Here is a 25,820-nt window from a genome sequence, read left to right as displayed (position 1 = left end):
TGAACAGGCGCAGAAAATAATCAATAAGGCTAATAAAATGCTGGCCATTATATCTAGAGGACGAGAGTACAAGGGGGCAGAAGTTATGCTGCAGCAATACAAAACCCTGGTTAGACCACACCTGGAGTACTGTGAGTAGTTCTGGGCACCGCACCTTTGGAAGTCCGGGTATCATTCTAGTAAACCTACGCTGCACTCCCTCCAAGGCCAATATGTCCTTCCGAAGGTGCGGTGCCCAGAACTGCTCACAGTACTCCAGGTGCGGTCTAACCAGGGTTTTGTATGGCTGTAGCATAACTTCTGCCCCCTTGTACTCTAGTCCCCTAGATATAAAGGCCAACATAACATTAGCCTTATTGATTATTTTCTGCACCTGTTCATGACACTTCAATGATCTATGTACCTGTACTCCTAAGTCGCTTTGGACATCCACTGTTTTTAACTTTTTGCCATTTAGAAAGTACCCTGTTCTATCCTTTTTTGATCCAAAGTGGATGACCTCACATTTGTCTACATTGAATTCCATTTGCCACAGTTTTGCCCATTCACCTAATCTATCAACATTCCTTTGTAATTTTATGTTTTCATCTACACTGCTGACAATGTCACCGATCTTTGTGTCATCAGCAAACTTAGATATGAGACTTTCTATGCCTTCATCTAAGTCGTTAATAAATATTGTGAATAATTGAGGCCCCAAGACAGATCCCTGCGGCACTCCACTAGTCACATCCTGCCAATGTGAGTACCTCCCCATTATCATAGAATCATAGAATCATAGAAGTTACAACATGGAAACAGGCCCTTCGGCCCAACATGTCCATGTCGCCCAGTTTATACCACTAAGCTAGTCCCAATTGCCTGCACTTGGCCCATATCCCTCGATACCCATCTTCCCCATGTAACTGTCCAAATGCTTTTTAAAAGACAAAATTGTACCCGCCTCTACTCCTGCCTCTGGCAGCTCGTTCCAGACACTCACCACCCTTTGAGTGAAAAAATTGCCCCTCTGGACCCTTTTGTATCTCTCCCCTCTCACCTTAAATCTGTGCCCCCTCGTTATAGACTCCCCTACCTTTGGGAAAAGATTTTGACTATCGACCTTATCTATGCCCCTCATTATTTTATAGACTTCTATAAGATCACCCCTTAACCTCCTACTCTCCAGGGAATAAAGTCCCAGTCTGTCTAACCTCTCCCTGTAAGTCAAACCATCAAGTCCCGGTAGCATCCTAGTAAATCTTTTCTGCACTCTTTCTAGTTTAATAATATCCTTTCTATAATAGGGTGACCAGAACTGTACACAGTACTCCAAGTGTGGCCTCACCAATGCCCTGTACAACTTCAACAAGACATCCCAACTCCTGCATTCAATGTTCTGACCAATGAAACCAAGCATGCTGAATGCCTTCTTCACCACCCTATCCACCTGTGACTCCACTTTCAAGGAGCTATGAATCTGTACTCCCAGATCTCTTTGTTCTATAACTCTCCCCAACGCCCTACCATTAACGGAGTAGGTCCTGGCCCGATTCGATCTACCAAAATGCATCACCTCACATTTATCTAAATTAAACTCCATCTGCCATTCATCGGCCCACTGGCCCAATTTATCAAGATCCCGTTGCAATCCTAGATAACCTTCTTCACTGTCCACAATGCCACCAATCTTGGTGTCATCTGCAAACTTACTAACCATGCCTCCTAAATTCTCATCCAAATCATTAATATAAATAACAAATAACAGCGGACCCAGCACCGATCCCTGAGGCACACCGCTGGACACAGGCATCCAGTTTGAAAAACAACCCTCGACAACCACCCTCTGTCTTCTGTCGTCAAGCCAATTTTGTATCCAATTGGCTACCTCACCTTGGATCCCATGAGATTTAACCTTATGTAACAACCTACCATGCGGTACCTTGTCAAATGCTTTGCTGAAGTCCATGTAGACCACGTCTACTGCACAGCCCTCATCTATCTTCTTGGTTACCCCTTCAAAAAACTCAATCAAATTCGTGAGACATGATTTTCCTCTCACAAAACCATGCTGACTGTTCCTAATTAGTCCCTGCCTCTCCAAATGCCTGTAGATCCTGTCCCTCAGAATACCCTCTAACAACTTACCCACTACAGATGTCAGGCTCACTGGTCTGTAGTTCCCAGGCTTTTCCCTGCCGCCCTTCTTAAACAAAGGCACAACATTTGCTACCCTCCAATCTTCAGGCACCTCACCTGTAGCGGTGGATGATTCAAATATCTCTGCTAGGGGACCCGCAATTTCCTCCCTAACCTCCCATAACGTCCTGGGATACATTTCATCAGGTCCCGGAGATTTATCTACCTTGATGCGCGTTAAGACTTCCAGCACCTCCCTCTCTGTAATATGTACACTCCTCAAGACATCACTATTTATTTCCCCAAGTTCCCTAACATCCATGCCTTTCTCAACCGTAAATACCGATGTGAAATATTCATTCAGGATCTCACCCATCTCTTGTGGTTCCGCACATAGATGACCTTGTTGATCCTTAAGAGGCCCTACTCTCTCCCTTGTTACCCTTTTGCCCTTTATGTATTTGTAGAAGCTCTTTGGATTCACCTTTGCCTGATCTGCCAAAGCAATCTCATATCCCCTTTTTGCCCTCCTGATTTCTCTCTTAACTCTACTCCGGCAATCTCTATACTCTTCAAGGGATCCACTTGATCCCAGCTGCCTATGCATGTCATATGCCTCCTTCTTATTTTTGACTAGTGCCTCAATCTCCCGAGTCATCCAAGGTTCCCTACTTCTACCAGCCTTGCCCTTCACTTTATAAGGAATGTGCTTACACTGAACCCTGGTTAACACACTTTTGAAAGCCTCCCACTTACCAGACGTCCCTTTGCCTGCCAACAGACTCTCCCAATCAACTTCTGAAAGTTCCTGTCTAATACCATGAAAATTGGCCTTTCCCCAATTTAGAATTTTAACTTTTGGGCCAGACCTATCCTTCTCCATAGCTATCTTAAAACTAATGGAATTATGATCACTGGTCCCAAAGTGATCCCTCACTAACACTTCTGTCACCTGCCCTTCCTTATTTCCCAAGAGGAGGTCAAGTTTTGCCCCCTCTCTAGTCGGGCCATCCACATACTGAATGAGAAATTCCTCCTGAATACACTCAACAAATTTCTCTCCATCCAAGCCCCTAATGCTATGGCTGTCCCAGTCAATGTTGGGAAAGTTAAAGTCCCCTACTATTACCACCCTATTTTTCTTGCAGCTGTCTGTAATCTCCTTACATATTTGCTCCTCAATTTCCCGTTGACTATTTGGGGGTCTGTAGTACAATCCTATCAAAGTGATCTCTCCCTTCTTATTTTTCAGTTCTACCCATATGGACTCAGTGGGCGAACCCTCGGATATATCCCCTCTCACTACTGCCGTGATGTTCTCCCTAATCAAGAACGCAACTCCCCCTCCTCTCTTACCTCCTGCTCTATCTTTCCTATAGCATCTGTACCCTGGAACATTGAGCTGCCAGTCCTGCCCCTCCCTTAGCCATGTTTCAGTAATAGCTATAACATCCCAGTCCCATGTACCCATCCATGCCCTGAGTTCATCTGCCTTGCCCATCAGACTTCTTGCATTGAAATAAATGCAGTTTAATCTAGTCTTCCCTTGGTCTTTGCCCTGCTTTCTCAGACCACCTGTCCGGTCATGTTCTGTACACTCTCCCTTACTGCCTTTTGTTTCTGTCACCACTTTATTTCCCACTGACTTCCTGCATCGGTTCCCATCCCCCTGCCACATTAGTTTAAACCCTCCCCAACAGCACTAGCAAACACTCCCCCTAGGACATTGGTTCCAGTCCTGCCCAGATGCAGACCGTCCAATTTGTACTGGTCCCACCTCCCCCAGAACCGGTTCCAATGGCCCAGGAATTTGAATCCCTCCCTCTTGCACCATCTCTCAAGCCACGTATTCATCTTAGCTATCCTGTCATTCCTACTCTGACTAACCCGTGGCACTGGTAGCAATCCTGAGATTACTACCTTTGAGGTCCTACTCTTTAGTTTAACTCCTAACTCCCTAAATTCAGCTTGTAGGACCTCATCCTGTTTTTTACCTATATCGTTGGTGCCTATATGCACCACGACAACTGGCTGTTCACCCTCCCCCTCCAGAATGTCCTGCAGCCGCTCCGAGACATCCTTGACCCTTGCACCAGGGAGGCAACATACCATCCTGGAGTCTCGGTTGCGTCCGCAGAAACGCCTGTCCATTCCCCTTACAATCGAGTCCCCTATCACTATAGCTCTGCCACTCTTTTTCCTGCCCTCCTGTGCAGCAGAGCCAGCCACGGTGCCATGAACCTGGCCACTGCCACCTTCCCCTGGTGAGCCATCTCCCCCAACAGTATCCAAAACGGTATACCTGTTTTGGAGGGAGATGACCGCAGGGGACCCCTGCACTGCCTTCCTACTCTTCCTCTGTCTGTTGGTCACCCATTCACTATCTCCCTCAGTAATTTTTATCTGCGGTGTGACCAACTCACTGAACGTGCTATCCACGACTTTCTCAGCATCGCGGATGCTCCAAAGTGAGTCCATCCGCAGCTCCAGAGCCGTCAAGCGGTCAAACAATAGCTGCAGCTGGACACACTTCCCGCAGGTGAAGGAATCAGGGATACAGGAAGGAGCCCTGAATTCCCACATCCCACAAGAGGAACATGACACGGCGCTGGGATCCCCTGCCATGACTTAACCCTTAAATTAGCTTAAGAACAACTACAATGTCAAGAGAAAAAAAAAGGAAAGAAAAACTACTTACCACTCCCTTTAAGGAGTTTACTCCTTTAAATTGTTCTCAATTTAGAGAATGTTAACTACACTAGGGACCTTGATTCACTAAAAAATAAACGCTACTTCCTATAAGACCTGCAGACCTTCCCTTTCCTTTTACTTCAGTTCCTGTCGATAAGGAGAAATACTCACCTGAACCTACTCACCAATCAGGTGCCTCCCCTGTGTCGCGTCCCGATCTGATTCCTGACGTCACTTCGAACTCGGTCGCAGCTCCGCTCGGCTCCTCTCAGCGCTCTGAAATCCCGCCTTTTATCGGACGCTCCCTCCGCTCGGCTCGGCTCCTCTCAGCGCTCTGAAATCCCGCCTTTTATCGGACGCTCCCTCCGCTCGGCTCGGCTCCTCTCAGCTGTTCTCAGCGCTCTGAAATCCCGCCTTTTATCGGACGCTCCCTCCGCTCCGCTCGGCTCCTCTCAGCGCTCTGAAATCCCGCCTTTTATCGGACGCTCCCTCCGCTCGGCTCGGCTCCTCTCAGCTGTTCTCAGCGCTCTGAAATCCCGCCTTTTATCGGACGCTCCCTCCGCTCGGCTCGGCTCCTCTCAGCTGTTCTCAGCGCTCTGAAATCCCGCCTTTTATCGGACGCTCCCTCCGCTCGGCTCGGCTCCTCTCAGCTGTTCTCAGCGCTCTGAAATCCCGCCTTTTATCGGACGCTCCCTCCGCTCGGCTCCTCTCAGCTGTTCTCAGCGCTCTGAAATCCCGCCTTTTATCGGACGCTCCCTCTGCTCGGCTCGGCTCCTCTCAGCTGTTCTCAGCGCTCTCTCTGTCGCCTTTCGCTCAGCCAACTTCCTAACCAAGTCCGTACTTTTCCCTCAATTCCATGGGCTTCTATCTTAGCTAACAGTCTCTTATGCAGCTCCTTATCAAATCCCTTCTGGATTTTATCTGGAAGTCCATATAAATAACATCCATTGACATTCCCCTGTCCACTACTTTAGTCACCTCTTCAAAAAATTCAATCAGGTTTGTCAGGCACGACCTACCTTTCACAAATCCATGCTGGCTCTCTCTGATTAACTGAAAATTCTCGAGGTGTTCAGTCACCCTTTCGTTAATTATAGACTCCAGCATTTTCCCCACAACAGATGTTAGGCTAACTGGTCTATAATTCCCTGGTTTCCCTCTCTCTCCTTTCTTAAAAAGCGGAGTGACATGTGCAATTTTCTAATCTAGAGGGACAGTTCCTGAATCTAGAGAACTTTGAAAGATTATAGTTAGGGCATCTGCAATGTGCTCACCTACTTCCTTTAAAACCCTGGGATGGAAACCATCTGGTCCTGGGGATTTGTCCCTCTTTAGTGCTATTATTTTCTTCATTACTGTTGCTTTACTTATGTTAATTTTATCAAGTCCCTGTCCCCGATTCAATATTAGTTTTCTTGGGATTTCTGGCATGCTATCCTCTTTTTCTACTGTAAATATTGATGCAAAGTAATTGTTCAACATGTCCGCCATTTCCCCATTGTCAATGACAATATCCCCACTTTCAGTTTTTAAGGGGCCAACACTGTTCCTGACCACCCTCTTTTTCCTAATGTAACTATAAAAGTTCTTTGTATTGGTTTTGATATCCCTTGCAAGTTTCTTTTCATACTCTCTTTTTGTAGCTCTTACTATCGGTTTTGTGACCCTTTTTCGATCAGCTGAAACACATTGCTTGCAATTCCTGCGCCATGTGGGAACTCCAGGACACTTCTGGTGTGACTGGACTCACCGCAGGGCACATGGGAGACTGAGAATTTCCTGGATCGTACGTTCCAGGAAGTGGTCACCCCACAGCCACAAAGAGCTCAGGTCAGTGAGTGGGTGGCCATCTGACAGGGTAGGGAGAGGCAGGCAGTGCAGGAATCCTCAGGGAGTTTGTCACTCACGAACTGGTTTTCAATATTGAATGCCAGTGAGGGAGACGACACCTCAAAGGAGTGCACCGTGGGCAAAGGACTGCACAGTGGGGCAGAAAGAAGTGTAGGAATGCAGTGGTTGTAGGGGATTCAACAGTCAGGGGGACAGACAGGTGTTCTGCAACCGCCAACGTGAATCCCACATGGTGTTGCCTCCCTGTTGCCAGGGTAAAGGACATCACTGAGAGGGGGCAGAACATTTTGAGGGGGGAAGGGGAACAGCGAGAAGTAATGGTCCATGTGGGAACCAATGACATAGGAAGAAAAAGGGTTGAGGTCCTACAGTGAGAATTTCAGCAGCTGGGGAGGAATTTAATAAGCAGGACCTCAAAGGTAGTAATCTCAGGATTAGTCCCAGTGCCACACGCTAGTAAGTAGAGAAATAGTAGGATCAAATGCATGGCTGGAGAAATAGTGCAGGAGAGAGGGCTTCAGATTCCTGGGGCAGGAGGGATCTGGTCAAGATGGACAGGTTGCACCTCAACAGAGCTGGGACCAATGTCCTCGCGGGAAGGTTAACTAGTGCTGTGGGGGAGGGTTAAAACTAATTTGGCTGGGGTATGGGCACCAGGGTGAAACATTAGAGAGGAGAAACAAGTTGCACAGAGGATGAGGAGAGACAAATAGCATGAGAGTGAAGAATAGTTAAGAAGTGGTTGTTGGAGGCCAATCATCTCAGCCCCAGGACATTGCTGCAGGAGTTCCTCAGGGCAGTGTCCTCGGCCCAACCATCTTCAGCTGCTTCATCAATGACCTTCCCTCCATCATAAGGTCAGAAATGGGGATGTTCGCTGACGATTGCACAGTGTTCAGTTCCATTCGCAACCCCTCAGATAATGAAGCAGTCCGTGCCCGCATGCAGCAAGACCTGGACAACATCCAGGCTTGGTCTGATAAATGGCAAGTAACATTCGTGCCAGGCAATGACCGTCTCCAACAAGAGAGAGTCTAACCACCTCCCCTTGACATTCAACGGCATTACCATCGCCGAATCCCCCACCATCAATATGCTGGGGGTCACCATTGACCAGAAACTTAACTGGACCAGCCATATAAATACTGTGGCTACAAGAGCAGGTCAGAGGCTGGGTATTCTGCAGCGAATGACTCACCTCCTGACTCCTCAAAGCCTTTCCACCATCTACAAGGCACAAGTCAGGAGTGTGATGGAATACTCTCCACTTGCCTGGATGAGTGCAGCTTCAACAACACTCAAGAATATTAACACCATCTAGGACAAAGCAGCCCGCTTGATTGGGACCCCATCCACCACCCTAAACATTCACTCTCACACCACCGACGCACCGTGGCTGCAGTGTGTACCATCCACAGGATGCACTGCAGCAACTCGCCAAGGCTCTTCGACAGCACCTCCCAAATCCTGTATTGTGTACAGGAGAACTTCCTTGATCGGTGTGTTTTCAGCCTTTCAAGGAAGGAAGCGGTGCTGGATCTAGTTCTGGGGAATGAAGTGGAGCATTTGGGGAGCAATGATCATAATATCATCAGGTTTAGAATAGTTATGGAACAATCAAGCATAAAAATACTTAACTGGAGAAAGGCTAATCTGAGCGAGTTAAAAAGGTATCTTGCCCAGGTGGATTGGAATCAGAAATTGTTAGGCAAAACAGTAATTGAACCATAGGAGGCCTTCAAGAAGGAGATGATTTGGGTGAAGAGTAGACACATTCCCACGAGGGAGAAAGGAAGGGCATCCAAAGCTCAAGCTCCCTGGATGACTAAAGACTTAGAGATTAAATTGAAACATTTATCATAAGCCTCCTTTTTCTTTAAGATTCATAATCTAGTAGAGAACCAAGCTGAATTCAGAAAGTACAGAGGAAATTTAAAAAAGGAAATTAGAGGGACAAAGTGAGAGTATGTGAATAGATTAGCAGCTAACAAAAAAGGTAACCCAAAAGTAATTTATAAACATATAAATAATAAAAGGGTAGTCAAAGGAAGGGTGGGGTCTAATAGGGACAAAAAAGATTTTCTTGTGGAGGCAGAGGGCATGGCTAAGGTATTAAATGAGTACTTTGCATCTGTCTTTACCAAGGAAGAAGGTGCTGCCAGAGTCTCAGTAAAGGAAGATGGAGTTGAGACACTGGATGGGCTAAAAATTGATAAAGAAGAGATACTAGAGAGGCTAGCTGCAATTAAAGTAGTTAAGTTACCCGGTCCGGATGGGATGCATCCTCGGTTGCTGAGGGAAGTAAGGGTGGAAACTGCGGAGGTACTGGCCATAATCTTCCAAACATCCTTAGATATGGGGGTGGTGCCAGAGGACTGGAGAATTGCAAATGTTACACCCTTGTTCAAAAAAGGGTGTAAGGATAAACCCAGCAACTACAGGCCAGTCAGTTTAACCTCGGTGGTGGGGAAACGTTTAGAAACAATAGTCCGGGACAGAATTAACAGTCACTTGGACGAGTGTGGATTGATTAGGGAAAGCCAGAATGGATTTGCTAAAGGCAAATCGTGTTTAACTAACTTGATTGAGTTTTTTGATGAGGTAACAGAGAGGGTAGATAAGGGCAATGCATTTGATAAAGTGCTGCATAATAGGCTTGTCATCAAGATTGAAGCCCATGGAATAAAGAGGGCAGTAGCAACATGTATACAGAATTGGCTAAGTGACAGGAAACAGAGAGTAGTGGTGAACAGTTGTTTTGCGGAATGGAGGGAAGTATACAGTGGTGTTCCCCAGAGGTCGATACTAGGACCACTGCTTTTCTTGATATATATCAATGACTTGGACTTGGGTGTATGGGGCACAATTTCAAAATTTGCAGATGACACAAAACTTGGAAGTGTAGTGAACAGTGAGGAGGATAGCGGTAGACTTCAAGAGGACATAGACAGGCTGGTGGCCTGGGCGGACACGTGGCAGATGAAATTTAACGCAGAAAAATGCGAGGTGATCCATTTCGGTTGGAAGAATGAGGATAGGCAATATAAACTGAAGTGCTCAATTCTAAAAGGAGTACAGGAACAGAGAGATCTGGGAGTATATGTACACAAATCGTTGAAGGTGGTAGGGCAGGTTGAGAAAACGGTTAAAAAAGCATACGGGATCCTGGGTTTTATAAATAGAGGCATCGAATACAAAAGCAAGGAAGTCATGATGAACCTTTATAAAACACTGGTTCGGCCACAGCTGGAGTATTGTGTCCAGTTCTGGTCACCGCACTTTAGGAAAGATGTGAAGACCTTAGATGTGCAGAAGAGATTTACTGGAATGATTCCAGGGATGAGGGACTTTAGTTATGTGGATAGACTGGAGAAGCTGGGGTTGTTCTCCTTGGAACAGAGAAGGTTGAAAGGAGATTTGATAGGGGTATTCAAAAGCATGGAGGGTCTTGACAAAGTAGATATAGAGAAACTGTTCCCATTGGCGGAAGTGTCAAGAACCAGAGGACATAGATTTAAGGTGATTGGCTAAAGAATCAAAGGTGACATGAGGAAAAACATTTTTACACGGTGAGTGGTTAGGATCTGGAATGCACTGCCAAAGCGGGTGGTCGGGGCAGATTCAATCGTGGCCTTCAAAAGGGAACTGGAAAAAATTTGCAGGGCTACAGGGATAGGGCAGGGAAGTGCGACTTAGCTGGCTTGCTCTTGCATAGAGCCAGCACGGACTCGATGGGCCGAATGGCCTCTTTCCATGCTGTAACCTTTCTATGATTCTAGGTTCGCAGTACTCAAAGTAGAAAAGTCACCAGATGGGATGCATCCCAGGTTACTGAGGGAAATAAGGGTGGAAATTGTGGAGGTTCTGGCCACAATCTTCGTATCCTCCTTACATATGGGAGTGGTGTCAGAGGACTGGAAGATTGCAAATGTTACGCACCTGTTTAAAAAAGGGGAGAGGGATAAACCCAGCAATTACAGGCCAGATAGCCTAATGTCGGTGGTGGGAAACTTTTAGAGACAATAATTAATTGGCACTTGCAAAAGTATGGGCTAATAAATGAAAGTTAGCACAGATTTTTTAAAGAAAAATCGTGTTTGACCAATTTGATTGAGTTCTTCGATGAAGTAATGGAAATGAGAGACTTACGTTATGTGGAGAAGCTGGGCTTGTTCTCCTTAGAGCAGAGATGGTTAAGAGAAGTTTTGATAGATGTGTTCAAAATCATGAACAGTTTTGATAGAGTGAATAAAGAAAAACTGTTTCCAATGGCAGAAGGGTCTGTAACCAGAGGACACAGATTTAAGGTGTTTGATAAAAGAACCACATGCAACACAAGGTAACATTTTATCACTCAGTAAGTTGTTGTGATCTGGAATGCACTGCCTGAAAGGGTGGTGGAGACAGATTCAATAGTAACTTTCAAAAGGGAATTGGATAAATACTTGAAGGGGAAAAAATTACAGGGCTATGGGGAAAGAGCAGGGGGGTGGAACTAATTGGAATGCTCTCTCAAAGAGCTGGCACAGGCACGATGAGCTGAATGGCCCCCTGTGCTGTGCTGTACCATACCATAAGGGCATATTAGGACAGGAGACCAAAAGCTTGGTCAAAGAGGTCGGTTTTAAGGAGTGTCTTACAGGAGGAGAGAGAGGTAGACAGGCGGAGAGGTTTAGGGAGGGAATTCTGGAGCTTAGGGCTAGACAGCTGAAGGCATGGTTGCCAGTGGTGGGGCAAAGGAAATCGGAGATGCACAAGAGGCCAGAGTTGGGGGAATGGAGAGATCTCAAAGGCTTGTGTGACTGAAGGAGGTTACAGAGATAGGATGGGGCAAGGTCATGGAGGGATTTGAACATCAGGCTGAGAATTTTAAATTCGAGGCGTTGCTGGACTGAGAACAATGTAGGTCAGCGAGAACGGGTGATGGTTGAATCGTACTTGGTGCGGTGGATACGGGCAGCAGAGTTTTGGATAAGCTGCAGTTTATGGAGGGTGGAAGATGGGAGGCCAGCCAGGAGAGCATTGGAATAATCGTGTCTGGAGGTAACAAAAGCATGGATGAGGGTTTCAGCAACACATGGGCTAAGGCAGTGGCAGAGATGCTGATATGACAGAGGCTGAAGTAAGTGGTCTTGGTGATGGAGAAGATTATGCGGTCAGAAATTCAGCTTAGGGTCAAATAGGATGCTGAGGTTGCAAACAGCCTGGTTCAGCCTGAGAGTGGCCAGGGAGCGAGATTGGACCGGTGGCTAGGGAACGGTGTTTGTGGTGGGGACTGAAGACAGTGGCTTCGGTCTTCCCAATATTTAGTTGGAGGAAATTTTTGCTCTTCCATTACTGGATGTCAGACAACCAGTGTGACAAATCAGAGATAGTGGAAGAGTTGAGAGTTGGTGGTGAGGTAGAGCTGGGTGCCGTTAGTATACATGTAGAATCTGACGTGTTTTTGGATGATGTCGCCGAGGGGCAGCATGTAGATGAGAAATAGGAGCGGGTCAAGGATAGATCCTTGGGGGACTCCAGAGATAACGACGCGTGAGCAGGAAGAGAAGCCATTCCAGGAGATTCTCTGGCTACGATTGGATAGATAAGAATGGAACCAGGCGCGGGCAGTCACACTCAGCTGGACACCGGAGGAGAGGCGTTGAAGAAGGATGGTGTGGTCAACCATGTCAAACACTGCAGACAGTTCAAGGAGGGATAGTGCACAATAGTCACAGTCACATAGGATGTAATTTGTGACTTTGATAAGGGCTGTTAAAGTGCGGGGCGGAAATCTGACTGGAGGAGTTCAAACATGGAGTTGCGGGAAAGATGGGCATGGATTTGGGAGGCGACAACACGTTCGAGGACTTTGGAGATGGGGCAGAAGTTTGCAAGGACAGAGGGTCAAGGCCCGGCTGGTGATATCAGGCAGCATCCTCGTGAATCTGCATTATACCTTCGCTAAAGCCTCAATATTCTTCCTATATTGTGGAGCCCAATACTGTACTCAATACTCCAACTGAGGTCTTATCAAGGTTTTATACAGACTTAGCATTACGTCTTTTACCTTTAAAATTCTATACTTCTTGTGATAAAACCTGGAATTCCATTAGTTGTTTTTTAACAGACTTATCAACCTGAGGTGGTGCCTTTAATGGCCTTTGAGCGTTTACCCTCAAATCTTCCTGCTCTTTCACAGCACTGAGCCTACTTTCATTCAGAGTATAAATACTTATGTTTTTTTTAAAACCAAAATGCATCACCTCACACTTACTGACATTAAATTCCATCTGCCATTTTTTAGCCCAACTTCATCTTTGCAATAACACCTTTGCAACATCCTTTGGTCTTCTCAGGAGTTAATTATACCTCCTATTTTGGTATCATCTGCAAATTTTGACATCACCCCCTCTGGTTCTCTTTCCAAATCACAGATATACACAGTGAACAGAAGTGGCCCCAGAACTGTACTCTGTGGGATACCACTACCCACTTCCAACCACTTTAGAAAAGCTGCTCTTAACTTCTATGCTCTTTTTTTCCCTTCTAACAAATTGTTAATCGAGTTTGCTATCCTCCTCCTAATTCCATACCCCTTTATTTTCTCTAGTAATCTCCTGTGTGGTACCTTGTCAGAGGCTTTCCTGAAGTCCATGACAGCATATCCACTGCACTTCCCCCTGGAAATTCAAGGCCATCATATGAATTTAGAGCACATCAGAATTGTAAGTATCTTACAATAAATATTAATCTTTTCATTTCTCCAGTATTAATTGGGTTTGCTGTGGAAATGTTACAAGTGCTGGGAGGGGGCAGAAAGGCTGCAGTTCAGCATGAGTAGAGGATATATGTCATCCTTGGGGCACCAATGTGTGGGACTTCATAGATTAATAGCTAGAGGTGTCTATTACTGGAAGTAGTTGTCTCCAACAAAGTTCCAGTCCAATGTCCTTGCTTACACATTTGACCCCCTCCTCCTCTTCCACTTGCTGTTGGCCTGAAATCCCCTCGGCCACCATCGTAGCCCGCCGAATACTCAGTCCTCTTTGTGCAGCACGCTACAAATGGTGATGATCTTGCATACTTCGGTTAGACTGCAGAGCAGCACCCCACCTGAGTGGTCCAACCAACAAAACCATTGCTTAAGTAACCCAGTAGTATGTTCCACCGGAAAGCTGGGTGCTAGCATGGGCCACATCATATCTATGCTGTTTTACTGTGTGAGGAGTCCAATTAGGGTCATGAACAATGGCTGCAAAGAGAAACCCTGGCCCCCTAAGAGCTACCTGTTCATTCCCTCAGGCCCATCACATAATGTTGGCACGTGGATTGCTGCAGAATGAGAGCATTATTACAGATCCCTGGATGGCGAATATTAATGTACAGAACTACGTCTGTGTTCTGCAATGACCTGCATATTTATAGAGTGGAACCCCTTCGTATTGACATTGAAGTCATAGAATCATAAAAAGGTTACAGCACGGAAGGAGGCCATTCGGCCCATCAAGTCCACGCCGGCTCCATGCAAGAGCAATCCAGCTAGTCCCACTCCCCCACCCTATCCCCGTAGCCCTGCAAATTTTTTCCTTTCAAGTGCTTATCCAGTTCCCTTTTGAAGGCCTCCACTACCTCCTCGGGCAGTGCATTCCAGATCCTAACCACTCGCTGTGTAAAAAAAATTTTCCTCATTTCACCTTTGGTTCTTTTGCCAATCACCTTAAATCTTTGTCCTCTGGTTCTTGACCCTTCCACCAATGGGGACAGTTTCTCTCAATCTACTCTGTCTGGACCCTTCGTGATTTTGAATACCTCTATCAAATCTCCTCTCAACCTCTCTGTTTTAAGGAGAACAACCCCAGCTCCTCCAGTGTATCTACGTAACTAAAGGCCCTCATCCCTGGAATCATTCTCGTAAATCTCTTCTGCACTCTCTCTAAGGCCTTCACATCTTTCCTAAAGTGTGGTGCCCAGAACTGGATACAACACGCCAGTTGTGGCCGAACCAGTGTTTTATAAAGGTTCATCATGACTTCCATACTTTTGCACTCTATGCCTCTATTTATAACGCCCAGGAACCCATAAGTTTTTTTAACCGTTTTGTCAACCTGCCTTGCCACCTTCAACAACTTGTGCACATATACCCCCAGATCTCTCTGTTCTTGTACCCATTTTAGAGTTGTGTCCTCTAGTTTATATTGGCTCTCCTTGTTCTTCCTACTGAAATGTATCACCTCACATTTTTCTGCGTTACATTTCATCTGCCACATGTATGCCCATGCCACCAGCCTGTCTATATCCTCTTGAAGTCTATCACTATGCTCCTCACTGTTTACTACCCTTTCAAGTTTTGTGTCATCTGCAAATTTTGAAATTGTGCCCTGTACACCCAAGTCCAAGTCACTAATATATATCAAGAAAAGCAATGGTCCCAGCACTGACCCCTGGGCAACACCACTGTACACCTCCCTCCAGTCCGAAAAACAACCGTTCACCACTACTCCCTGTTTCCTGCCAAATAGCCAAATCTGTATCCATGTTGCTACTGCCCCCTTTATTCCATGGGCCACAATCTTGATGATAAGCCTATTATGCGGCACTTTATCAAACGCCTTTTGAAAGTCCATGCACACCACATCAACTGCATTGCCCTCATCTACCCTCTCTGTTACCTCATCAAAAAACTCCATCAGGTTAGTTAAACACAATTTGCCTTTAACAAATCTGTGCTGGCTTTCCCTAATCAATCCACACTCATCTAAGTGGCTGTTAATTCTGTCCCGGATTATCATTTCTAAAAGTTTCCCCGCCACCAAGGTTAAACTGACTGGCCTATAGTTGCTGGGTTTATCCTTACACCCTTATTTGAACAAGGGTGTAACATTTGCAATTCTCCAGTCTTCTGGCACCACCCCCCTGTATCTGAGGACGTTTGGAAGATTATGGCCAGTAACTCCGCAATTTCCACCCTTACTTCCATCAGCAACCGAGGATGCATCCCATCCAGACCAGGTGACTTATCTACTTTGAGTACAGCTAGCCTTTCTAGTACCACTTTTCATAAATTTTTAGCCCATCCAGTATCTCAACTACATCTTCCTTTACTGAGACTCTGGAATCATCTTTTTCCATGGTAAAGACAGATGCAAAGTACTTATTTAGTACCTCGGCCATGCCCTCTGCCTCCATGCGTAGATCTCCTTTATGGTCCCTAATTGGCCCCACCCCTCCTCTTACTACCCGTTTACTGTTTACATGCCTGGAGAAGACTTTTGGATTCCCTTTTATGTTGGCTGCCAGTCTATTCTCATACTCTCTCTTTGCCCCTCTTACTTCTTTTTTCACTTCCCCTCTGAACTTTCTATATTCTGCCTGGTTCTCACTTGTGTTATCAACCTGACATCTGTCTTATGCCCCTTTTTTCCCTCTTCATCTTACTCACTATCTCTTGTCATCCAGGGAGCTTTGGCTTTAGTTGCCCTACTTTTCTCCCTCATGGGAATGTACCGAGACTGTACCCAAACCATCCCCTCCTTAAAGGCTGCTGACTGTTCAATTACAGTTTTGCCTGCCAATCTTTGATTCCAATTTACCCAGGCCAGATCTGTTCTCATCCCACTGAAATTTAAAACAGAGAACAAGAAAGAATTTTTTCACCATCAAAGAAAACTCTTCAGCCTTGGAAATTGCTATGGTTGTGATAATCGAGGATTACCTGTGTGTTACTTGAGGTTCTTGAGGGATTGAAGAAAGCTCCTTAACACCTCATTTTAATGATTTCAGTAGGTGTGCCAAAATGTGCACTTTAGTGCCTGCACAGCACGCCATCTAATGTTGAGCCATATCAATTAGTGGATAATCGTGCTTGTTATGTGTAATGAGAGTCTTAAAATCCTGAAATAACACAGAAGAACCATACCAGCTGTTACTGCAGCATTTTTGATCAGCAATGCAGCCTTCATTGCAGAGGAAAATCAAGTTTACAGATGAGGTTTTTGAAGCTCCTGAGAGGAAGATACAAATTTGCAGAAGAGGACAGGTAAAGACCAGCTGATCCATCAAGCCTATCCCATCGTGGCATGGTGTAATTTCTGCACACCTTTACTCCATCTCTCTTCCTCCACCCCCCTCCCACCTTCCAAGCAAAAAAAAACAGAAAATATCTTGGGCTAGTTTGAGAGAAAACTCTGACACATACCTCTCCAATGCCCAAAGGTGATCAAGCAAGCTCAAGGAGACTGTGGTGATGGTGCACATATGCTTTGAGTTTCCCTCACCCATGTGCATCACACTATACTTAATTATGGTAAAAGACAAATGCCAGATCCAGACCCATTTGCCAATCACATTTAGGTCCACCTGAAATTTTTTTTAATTAATCTCGGGTCCTTACTCCCACATGTGTGATCCACAAGTTTGTAGATAGCTCTTACGATCCCTTCATCCAAATTGTTGATGAAGATTGTGAAGCGCAATGGCACTGTGGGACTCCCGTTAGTGACCGGTACCCTCGCAGAACCCCTACCATTAAAAAATACTTTCTGTCCACAAGAGTGCAATCAGTTCCATATTCGATGCTGAGTGGACGTGGTTTCTGCTGGGCCGGACGTGCATTTGTTGGATAGAGTTCCCTCGGAATGCCATTGAAATGCCGCCAAAGGTGGCTGTGGACAAGGGAGTGGGCGGAAGACTCACGACCCCCAGATTGGAATTTCAGATGCAGCATTACTGGGGTGGAAAGCCATCCAGGCCTGGTTCCACTCCATACTCCTGCCACCCCACGGGCCATTTTGTCTAAATTATGCACTCTCCCACCTCAGAATTTCAGCCCATTAGATGTCATCAGCTGCACAAACCAGGGGCAAAAAAAGTAAAATTTCATTAATTATAGTTTTCTGCTTGTCTTAAGTCTCCTTGCGTATATATTACAACAAAGACAAGTGCTTTAGGAAATCCTGAGGTGGTGAAAGGATGCTACATAAATGCAAGTCTTTATTTTTTTTTGTAACATTTTCCTCCCCATTCGTCTTGAAAGCACTGACCCTTTGCTGTGAGAGGATGCATTTCTATCATGTCCTGTAGTGTACAGGTACGCCGATAATTTAGGGAAGCAGGAGGTGTACTTGGACAACATTCCGCTTGGAATGTACACCGATTATTGAACCAATTAGCTGCTGTTTTGTTGCACTCTTAATTAGCACATTTGACCCACACCCTTTGCTTGTTATTGTTCCCTATTTGTTGTGGTCAGCCCAATAATGAGGATTGCATACCTTCCCTCTTTCAAGTTCTAACAAAGTGCCTCTAACCAAAATGTTCTCTCTTTTTCACAATACTGATAGACCTGCTGTTTTCAGTATTTCCTGTTTTGATTTTAATTTTAGTATTATTGATTGTGGTTGTAGTTTATTCCAGAAGTTTAATGTTGAAAAGCATATATGCAAACTTGCTATCCATTTACTTATGCCTTATGAACATACGAATTATGAGCAGGAGTCGGCCATTCGGCCCCTTGAGCCTGCTCTGCCATTTGATAAGATCATGGCTGATCTGATTGTGACCTCAATCCTACTTTCCTGTCTACCTACCATAACCTTTGACTCCCTTGTTAATCAGGAATCTATCGAACTCAGCCTTAAAAATATTCAATGACCCTGCCTCCACTGCTCTCTGGGGAAGGGAGTTCCACAGACTCACAACCCTCTGAGAGAAAAAAATTCTTCTCATCTCTGTCTTAAATGGGAGACCCCTTATTTTTAAACTGTATCCCCTAGTTCTGGTCTCTCCCACAAGAGGAAACATCCTCTCAGCATCTACCTCTTCAAGTCCCCTCAGGATCTTATAATGTTTCAATAAGATCACCTCTCATTCTCCTAAACTCCAGTGTATACAGGCCCAACTTGTCCAACTTTTCCTCATAAGATAACCCCCTCATCCCAGGAATCAGTCGAGTTAACCTTTTCTGAACCGCCTCCAAAGCAATTATGTCCTTTCTTAAATAAGGAGACCAAAACTGCACACAGTATTCTAGATGTGGTCTCACCAATGCCCTGTGCAACTGTAGCAAAACATCTCTACTTTTATATTCCATTCCCCTTGCAATAAATGACAACATTCCATTTGCCTTCCTAATCACTTGCTGTACCTGCATACTAACTTTTTGTGATTCATGTTCTGGGACACCCAGATCCCTCTGTACCTCAGAGTTCTGCAATCTCTCTCCATTTAAATAATATACTGCTTTTCTATTCCTCCTGCCAAAGTGGACAAGTTCACATTTTCTCACATTAGACTCCATCTGCCAAATTTTTGCCCAGTCACTTAACCTATCTATATCTCTTTGCAGACTCCTTCTGTCCTCTTTCACAACTTACTTTCCTACCTACCTTTGTGTCATCAGCAAATTTAGCAACCATATATTCGGTCCCTTCATCCAAGTCATTGATACAGATTGTAAATAGTTGAGGCCCAAGCACTGATCCCTGTGGCACTCCACTCGTTACATCTTGCCAACCTGAAAATGACCCATTTATGCCTACTCTCTGTTTCCTGTTAGCTAACCAGTCCTTTATCCATGCTAATATGTTACCCCCTACACCATGAGCTCTTATTTTGTGTAGTAGCCTTTGATGTTGCACCTTGTCAAAAGCCTTCTGGAAATCCAAGTACACAAATCCACAGGATCCCCTTTATCCACGTTGCTTGTTACTTCCTCAAAGAACTCTAATAAATTAGTCAAACACGATTTCCCTTTTACAAAGCCGTGTTGACTCTGCCTGATTGCAGTGATATTTTCTAAGTGCCCTGCTATAACCTCCTTAATAATAGATTCTAGCATTTTCCCTATGATAGATGTTAAGCTAACTGGCCTGTAGTTTCCTGCTTTCTGGAATAGAGGAGTTACATTCGCTATTTTCCGATCTGATGGGACCCTTCCAGAATCTAGGAAATTTGGAAAATTAATACCAATGCATCTACTATCTCTGCAGCCACTTCTTTTAAGACCCTAGGATGAAGTCTGTCAGGACCTGCGGACTTGTCAGCTTTCAGTTCTAATAATTTTTTTCAAAGCCCTTTCCCTGGAGATTGTAAATGTTTTAAGTTCCTCCCTCCCTTTCACCTCTTGATTCACAATCATTTCTGGCATGTTATTTGTATCCTCCACAGTGAAGACTGACACAAAATTATTTGCCATTTACTAAGCACTAGACAAACCCACATGTTTGGCAGTTAAGTTTAAATTTCATTGAATATTTAACTTTTGAAGGAAAGGAGGGATTCAAGGATACATTTTGTTCTGCCCTGCACCAAGGGAATTGGCATTCACCAGGCTCAGGGCATATGAAAAACTGTCAGAGTCCCATTATGTCAGTTCTCCATCCCATTGCTTCCCGCCAGGTTTTCCTGGAGCTGCCCCATGGGATGCAATTGGTTCTGTGCCTGTGGTTGGTGTAGGCCCGGCATAGGTAGTATAATGAGGCAGGAGAGGGCGTCCCTGGCCTCCCACCCTTTTTTGGGACTATGCTAGGTGCCTCAATTCAGGTGTGCCAAATGAAAACTGGTGCTATGGCCTGCCGCCAAACACTGGAGGGTCAGTAGTGTGACGAGGGATGATGTAAGAATATAGATATGTTTTTAGATTTTTAGAATTAAGACAGAACCGCTAATTATGATTAAACCACATGAGTAAGTCAGAATTGGTTTAAACTGTATACTAACAGATCTTATCTTTTGATCACAGTGACTTCTGGACAAAACCCATGGTTTAGAAAGAGCAAGGATAGGAAACAAAGGTTGCTGAAGGATGAAATGTAACAGGATATTAGGAGGACATGAAGCCCGTGGGATATGAGTCCCCAATCATTGTCTGTTCATCAATCTGTTCAATAACCTAAGGGTAATAAACAACGTTAACAAAGTTAACCTCAGTAACAATTAGATAATGAATGATTGATTGATTGTTTTTAACATGGTATAAAGAGGGATACAAACCATCACTCACTAAAGACTTTGGCTATGTTCAAGGCGAGGTACCGTGAACAGGCCAGGATAGGCATCACTCACTATTTATGGGCAGTTCTTTACAGTTTCTAGACACAGGACTGTGTATACTGCTCTGTATGTAGTCTTAAGATGAATGTTTTGAAACAATAATAAATGTAGTTCATTGTCAGACATATTGCTGTCTCTAGCTTGACGAATCTCTTGTTAAAAAGGATAAAGGATTTAATTCCAGCAGATGGGGGTCCCAGGGCAGGCGCAAGATATGAAGGTAAGTTTTATCTTTTATTTTTACAAACTAACCGATCAAATCGCTGGACCAATTTTTTTCCTCACCATGTGGCTTTCTCAGTCAGTCAATTGTATAGACCTAAAATATAACATTTATAACATAAATACATAGAATCTTTAATAATTCACAAAAATTATTTAAACTTATTCCTAAGATTGGCACGTCCTGCTGGAAATCCTATGAAGAAGCTTTTCCTCTAGCCACTCTCAGACTTTCCCCATTCCATGAGTTTTCTTTTGCCGCTAGTCCTTTTCGCTTTGAATTTTTTTGTGCCTTCCACAACTCATTATGATTTGGGTTATTTCCCAAAGCTGCTTTGTGATACTGAATACAAATAGGCAAACCCACATTTCCTATGAACCAAACTTGACTTTATGCATGAAATGCATGGAAAAGTAAGCCACATGGTGAACAATGAACCTTTATACTTTAATGGTATGTCCATAATGCCCCACTGATCTCTCTGTAAGATGGAAAAACACCATAATGACAGACTGAAGTAAAAGCAGGAAATGCTGGAAATACTCAGCAAGTCAGGCAGCATCTGTGGAGAAAGAAACAGAGTTAACATTTCAGATCAATGACCCTTCATCAGAACTGGAAGAAGTTGAAGATTAAACAAATTTCTTCCAGTTCTGTTGAAGGGTCTTCGACCTAAAGTGTTAACTCTTGCTTTCTCCACCGATGCTGCCTGACTTGCCGAGTATTTCTAGCATTTTCTGTTTTTATTTCAGATTTCCAGCATCTGCAGTATTTTGCTTTTGATATAATGACAGATTGTATAGCCCAGGCTAATAAACTTAATTTGTGTTTATTATGAGCAAGCAATATACATAGAAGCAAGTTAAGTCAGCAGATAAATCAATGCAGCTCTTAATTCTCACCAGAACTTTAAAACTGTTTTCTGAGACCAAACTAACAAAAGTCTTTTGATTAAATTTTATGTAAACATGTCAGAGGAGGGGTTCTCACTTATAATTTACTCCTCAAATCAATAAGGTTCTTCTACAATTGAATATCAGGTATGACAGATTTATTAAGTATATAGTATTTAAACATACACTTAAAAGGTAATACTTACAACCAGACCTAATGATGGTTGGTTGGGGATTCAAACATGTTACAGTTCTAAACTCAGTATCTTAATGAATCCAAATACTCATTACAAACAGCCAATTTTCATACATTTCTCTTACTCCTTCCATTTGACAATCCACACAATTCTGCATCACATAATTACATAGAAGTTAAAATACAACTCCAGAAAGAAGAATTTAATTGACATTTTTTATCAATACCTTTAGTTTTCCTTACTTAGACCGGTACAATTCCCCTACTTTGTTACCTTATCAACAGTTTCACTCTTGTTGCACTTAATTGCTATTCCACCATGAAACTTTTATTATAAATCTGTCTTTGATTCAGTACCATTTTGTACCAGTCAACCTTCTGCTTCTACATAAATCTCAATTAAAAAGGATGACATATACTCAGATGTTTTGTTTGCAGAACTAACTGTCTTTCCTGCACTTGTTATCAACTGATTGATGTTCTCTGAAATATATGAATCGGTATGCACTGGCATGTCTTTTTATTAGCTTTACTGAAGTGACTAAACTGACCATTGATTGAAGATCAGCCCTGGGTCAATAACCCAGTGGGACTTTAAATTGACTTAAACTTCCCTGCTTAACAGGCAAAGGCTAAAGGTTACTATTACTACAATATGACGAGAAATTAATTGCAGTATAACATTAGCAGACTGCAGGACAGTCTGATTAATCCTTTCCTTACAAGCACATTCCTTTATGGTTGCAGGGTTCTGTCTTACAGTGATCTGTATATGACATCATGATGTCCCAAAGTGCTTCACAGCCAATGAAGTACCTTTGATGTGAAGTCACTGTTGTAACGAAAGGAAATGTGGCAGCCAATGTTTATACCACAAGGAACTACAAACAGCAATGAGATAAATGACCAGAGAATCTGTTTTTAGTTATACTGATTGAGGAATAAATATTAGCCAGGACACTGGGAGAGAACACCTGCTCTTCTTCGAATAGTGTCATGGGATCTTTTATCTCCATCTGAGAGGGAAGATAGGGCCTCAGTTTAACATCTCATCCGAAAGATGACACCTCCAACAGTGGAACACTCCCTCAGTACCGCACTGAAGAGTCAGCCTAAATTATGTCCTCAAGTCTCTGCAATAGGGCTTAAACCCACAATTGTCTGACTCAGAAGCAAGAATGCTACCAATGAGGCTACCAATGAGCATTGTCTGAGTTTGCCAAAACAGGCGTGGATTTTTGGGACCGTTGTTTCTAAACAACCGTGTCAGTTTCTAGCAAAGTGCTTGCACTCTATTTTACATACATACAAGATATGCACACTAAACAGAATAAAAATTCTATTTTCTTCACAATTGCATTACACCCTAAAATTCATGAGTTAGCTTCCTGAATTTTTATAATTAACCTTAGCTGCTTAAATTTTAGAATTAATTCACTTACTTGCTATATTTAAAAATTATTTATGTTTCTGGCTGCATTGAATACTTCATTATTTAATTACTGACTTCGTTCAAAATGTTTTCATGCATTTTTGGGATGTGGGCATCACTGGTAAGGCCGGCATTTTATTGCCCATTCCTAAACAGAAGGTGGTGGTGGGCTGCCTTCTGTTTGATACAACTGAGTGGCCTGCTGGGCCACTTCAGAGGGCAGTTAAGAGTCAGCCCATTAGATTGAGACTGGGGTCACACAAAGGCCACACTGGTTAAGAATGGCTGGTTTTTATTTTCCAGAACTTTTACACTGAATTCAAATTCTCAAACTGCCACGGTGTGATTTGAACTCACATTCTCTGAATTTTTTGTGTCCAGGTCTCTGGATTACTCGTTCAGTAACATAACCACTACAGCATTGTATCCCCTAACATTCATGTATGGAATACCATTTATAAATTAATTAGTTTCTCACAAGTTTATTATGACATTTTTGTCTGATTTTATAAATATATAGCACTTTGTCTCTTATAAACTTGTCAATTTTATCTGTAACAAGTGCCATTGCAGATCAACAATGTTCTATTATAATACATTGTGTGTTGTATGTATAATACTCCTGTGATTATAAAACAACATCTCGTTTGACTCCACAACGGGTCATCCAAGAGCATTATGTAACTACACATGTATCCAGAGGAGGGAGCCAGTCATGAATCTAACCCTGTTATTCATTGGGTACGATCCCAGCTCAGATATAAATGGTCAGCAAATGAGAATACATGTTGCTGAGAGAAATAAAGACAGATAGTCGTCTTGTGAAAGCAATGATTTCTCTTCAGTTTTAATGCTCATTGAGGTGAGGAATATTAGTGTTAAGAAGAAAAAAAGAGCTTGCATTTATATGCCTTTCATGTACTAAGTATGTCATAAAGCACATCAAATCCAATTAAGTACTTTTGAGATGTCGTCACTGTTGTAAAGTAGGGAAACGTGGCAGCCAACTTGTTCACAGCAAGATCCCACAAACAGGAATGAGATAAATGACCAGATCATTTATTTTTTAAAAAAGGAGAACTTGCCTGTTCTTCGAATAGTGATAGTTGACATCCACCTCAGAGGAAAGAAGTGGGCCTCAATTTAACATCTCATTTGAAAAACAGCATCTTCAAGAGTACTGCCTCAGTACTGGACTGAAGTGTAAGTCTCTGGAGTGGGGTTTGAACCCCTGACCTTCTGACTTAGTGATAAGAATGCTACCATTGAGCTAAGGCTGATACTTAAAATGGGAAATGGAACTCTTATCATTTCAGGGCAGATATTGTACAGCCAGATGCAGAACAAAGTTCTCTCTATTCTTGCCCAACCGTAAGCTCAGAAAAGCACCCCCTACTTACACCAGTAGGACAATTTTTCCATTTCCCACATCAGCTATCCTGTAGCCAATTAGTGCTGAGTGACAGGGTCCTCAATTTCCACTCCATCAGCCTCAGTATTTGCCAGATTATCATCCACCATTTCCGTCATCTACAACATGATCCCACGAGCAAACCCATTTCCCTGCTCTTCCCCTCGTTTTTCAGAGGGACCATTTCATTCATGACAATTTTGTTTACTCTTCCTGTTGACATTCCCCTTGTACTTTCCTGTGCAAACGCAGGAGAACATAGGATCATAGGAACATAGTCCCTCAGCCAAGTGCAAACCCGAGCTTCCTGTGGCTCAGCACTTCAACTCCCTCCCATTCACATTGTGATCTCTCCTGCCACTGGCCTCATACAATTTTCCAATGAAGCACAATGTAAGCTTATGGAACAATATCTCATCTTTCTACCACGCACTGTACAACCCTCTGGTTTGAAAGTTGACTTAAGCTAAAATCAGAATCTAGCTATATCTTGTAAGGGAATATCTTTTATAATAAGGAACTTTTAAATGTAGATTAAGGGTTTTAAATGTATTAGAAGTTTAGTTTAAGTTACTGCATTTATTCAGTCACTGTCCAGCATTTAATGTTTTTCTAACAGAAACTCAGTACTTTTCAGTGCTGGGACCATTGTTTTTCTTGATATATATTAATAACTTGGACTTGGGTGTACAGGGCACAATTTCAAAATTTGCAGATGACACAAAACTTGGAAGGGTAGTAAACAGTGAGGAGGATAGTGATAGAATTCAAGAGGACATAGACAGGCTGGTGGAATGAGCGGACACTGGTGGCATGGACGGACATGTGGCAGATGAAATTTAACGCAGAAAAATGCGAAGTGATACATTTCGGTAGGAAGAACAAGGAGAAGAAATATAATCTAGAGGGCACAACTCTAAAAGGGATACAGGACAGAGATATGGAGGTACATGCACACAAATCATTGAAGG

General features: G+C 43.6%; 1 long non-coding RNA gene across 1 annotated transcript in view; it reads left to right on the top strand.

Moving 5' to 3' along the window:
* LOC137344344 (uncharacterized) overlaps positions 1–20,821 on the top strand; it is a 48,450-nt gene extending 27,629 nt beyond the window's left edge. Inside the window, exons 2-3 of the long non-coding RNA XR_010968333.1 lie at positions 13,256–13,370; positions 20,384–20,821. This is a non-coding gene — a long non-coding RNA (uncharacterized lncRNA). The remainder of the gene's footprint in view (positions 1–13,255; positions 13,371–20,383) is intronic.
* Positions 20,822–25,820: the final 4,999 nt, after the last annotated feature.

This window comes from Heptranchias perlo, chromosome 2 (assembly GCF_035084215.1).
Source record: "Heptranchias perlo isolate sHepPer1 chromosome 2, sHepPer1.hap1, whole genome shotgun sequence".
NCBI lineage: Eukaryota > Metazoa > Chordata > Chondrichthyes > Hexanchiformes > Hexanchidae > Heptranchias > Heptranchias perlo.
The sequence above is the reverse complement of the archived record's forward strand: the minus strand, read 5'-3'. Positions and strand labels throughout refer to the sequence as shown.